Consider the following 3,168-nt stretch of genomic DNA (forward strand, 5'->3'; position numbering starts at 1 on the left):
CAGAGAAAATGCTACACAATTCCTTTTTTCTTTTTTTGTTCCTTATCTATGGATAACTTATGTTATGCTATTCAACAGATCAATAGAAAACCCTCAAATTTCTTATAAGGTTTCCCTTATTGGCTTCATAATAGAAAGTAAGGATCTTGGGAAAATGTAAGTCAATGATCAATGGGTTCTAATAATTCATGAAAGATATTATCGTATTGACACAATTCAATTATATGCGAAATCTAACCCTTTTTGGTTAAAAGTTTTATTCGAATCCTTTCATTTCAAGTAATTGGTTGGTATAATATAATAAATACTTATAACTTAACTAAAAAAAAAAATAATTAATAACTATAATTAGTAACTATTAATAATAATAAATAAAAAATAATAATAATAAATAAAAAAAGAATATATAATATATAAAAAAAAAGATATATATATATATATATATATAATAGTAGATAATATATAAATAGTAGATAATATATAAATATATATAATAGTAGATAATAGTAGTAGATAATAGTAATAGTATCTACTATTAGATTAGATCATATTTAATGAAAGAAAGAAAACATAGTTGTAACAATCAATATTCGTGATGCAATCATTGTTGGATTAGGTCCAAGACAAAGGTTCTTTCTTGACCAAACTACAAGTATGGAACTCCATGATATGAAAGACGGAATATGGAACCTAAAAGGATAATTGAGGTGGCTCGTCTTCGAATCGACTTTTGGACCCGAAAAGAGAACAAAAATAAAGTCAATTTAAATTGAAAATTTCAATTAAATAATTAAATAAAGTAAAAAGTAAAAGTTTTGTTCTCGATAGATCCATCGATGGATTGGAACACCTTTTTTTCTCTATTCGATATATTATGGGTAATTAACTAACCTATTTATTACTATACTGAATGCAATGAGTTAAAAATAAGTAATAAGGTAGTATCAGGTCGTTCGCTCCAAAAAATGGAATTGAAGCTATTTTCAAATCCAATTCTTTTATTCCAAAATTAATGAAATTGAATTTCATCTTCGAATGAAGTTACACGACACAGTTCTTATTACTATTACTTTACTCAACTCAAAAATGGCACAATGAACCTGTTGATTCGGAATCACAGGATCGGTCGATGTCACATCTGATGAATCAATTTTTTTTCTACCTATGTTGTCACTATATCTTTTTTAGTATTATCTATAATGACCGATGAATCATGAATTTTCCATTGGAACTAAACTAATTCTCTTAATTGGTTTTTATCCTCGTTCTGGAAAATGGAAACTTAGGTAAGTGTTTTATCAACATATGTAGAAAAAAAAAAAAAACATATCTAATAAAGCCTTTCATGCTTACTATAACTAGTTATTTCGGTTTTATACTGGCTGCTTTAACTATAACCCAGCTCTATTTATTGGTTTGAACAAGATACGACTTATTTGAAAATGAATTGAATAAATAATTCAGAAAAATATTTCTCGGTAATTCCAGATATTCTATGGTTTTTCCCACACAATTGCCAATTTTTTCTTGGTCATTGAGATTCGCGGATAATTCAGATATAATATTAGGGATAGATCTTACCCTTTTTTTTATCCCTCAAACAACCGAAATGATTGAAGTTTTTCTATTTGGAATCGTTTAGGTCTAATTCCTATTACTTTGGCAGGATATATTTGACTGCATATTTACATACAGACGTGGTGATCAGTTGGACTTTGATTGAGTAACATTTCTTTTTTTGATTGACCTCCTACAGGGAGGAGGTCAAATTCCAGTTGCAATTCAACTTGTTTTGGTAAGTTATTTTATTGTGATTCGACATACATAAGATAGCGGAATCACGCTCTGTAGATTTGAACTACGACATCGGTTTTGGAGACCCGCGTTCTACCGAACTGAACTAAGAGCGCTTTCAAAGAAAATCTTTTTTTTTTTTTTTCCACTTAACTTCTCACACATCTCGCATACATATAGTATCCAAAAATGAAAGATTATGCCCATTTTAATTGATCGCAATTAATCTCTCGTTACTGCCCATAGGAGAAGTCAGAGTAGGGATGACAGGATTTGAACCCGTGACATTTTGTACCCAAAACAAACGCGTACCAAGCTGCGCTACATCCCTTTTCAAAATTGTTGTACAGTGTCATTGTACAAAAACCTGTCTTGTTTTCCACATCTTTTTTTCTCCTCTATCTATATAGAACTTTCTTGTCATTTCTTGTTTTTGGTTTCATATATAAAAAATTATATACATCTGAAACCCAACCTAACATATAAAAATAATGAATATTATCCGTAATGCTCAGGAAGAAGAGGTCGTCTTTTTCTTTTTAGTGACAGGAAACTCATCTATTGGTTCATTGTACATATCCATTTTTGTTAGGAAATCCGCGTAAAAATAAATAAAAATGATCTTGAACTACAGCATCTGACAATATATGTATTACAATAAAGAAGGGGATTTTCAATGCGAGATCTAAAAACATATCTCTCCGTGGCACCTGTGTTAACTACTCTATGGTTTGGGTCTTTAGCAGGTCTATTGATAGAAATTAATCGTTTATTCCCAGATGCCTGTCATTCCCTCTTTTTTTCATTCTAGTTATTGATATGCGAAGAAATGAAAAATAGAATCCACATGACGTAACTAAAATTTCGCTCTCCCTTTCAACTTTTAGGATAGTAAGGAAAGAGAAAGAAAAAGTGTATTGAACCTCATAAAAAATCCGGTAGATCCAAGATCGAATTTGGAAAACAGAAAAAAAATTCAAACGTGTATCCAGTCTAGGCAGGCTCCACGAAATCATAGCAGAAAGAAGATACTTAAATGAAATATTGGATTTAGGATAGAAATAATGGATAGTTAGAAAGAAATTGTATTACTTAATTATTATTCTATTTGTATTACTTAACTTAATATATACTATATTAATACATATTTCTATTAATTAGATAATAAATTATTAGATAAGATAAGAAGAATTACAACGAAATGTTTAGAAATGGAATTTCTAATTAGTAATTCTATTGATTTTTTTTCTTTCTTCTTCGGTTCGGATCGAAAATAGAAGAGTTAAGTTAAGTCGATCCAAAATCTAAAGGAGGTTCATGCAAGGGTAAAGATGTCAGAGTCAGAGTTATTTTGGAATGTACCAGTTGTGTCCT

General features: G+C 29.5%; 1 protein-coding gene across 1 annotated transcript in view; it reads right to left on the bottom strand.

The window, feature by feature from the left end:
- LOC109726049 (DNA polymerase lambda-like) overlaps window positions 1–3,168 on the bottom strand; it is a 6,884-nt gene that overhangs the window by 3,232 nt on the left and 484 nt on the right. The gene's annotated exons all lie outside the window — the stretch shown is intronic.

Source organism: Ananas comosus, linkage group 20, assembly GCF_001540865.1.
Source record: "Ananas comosus cultivar F153 linkage group 20, ASM154086v1, whole genome shotgun sequence".
Lineage (NCBI taxonomy): Eukaryota > Viridiplantae > Streptophyta > Magnoliopsida > Poales > Bromeliaceae > Ananas > Ananas comosus.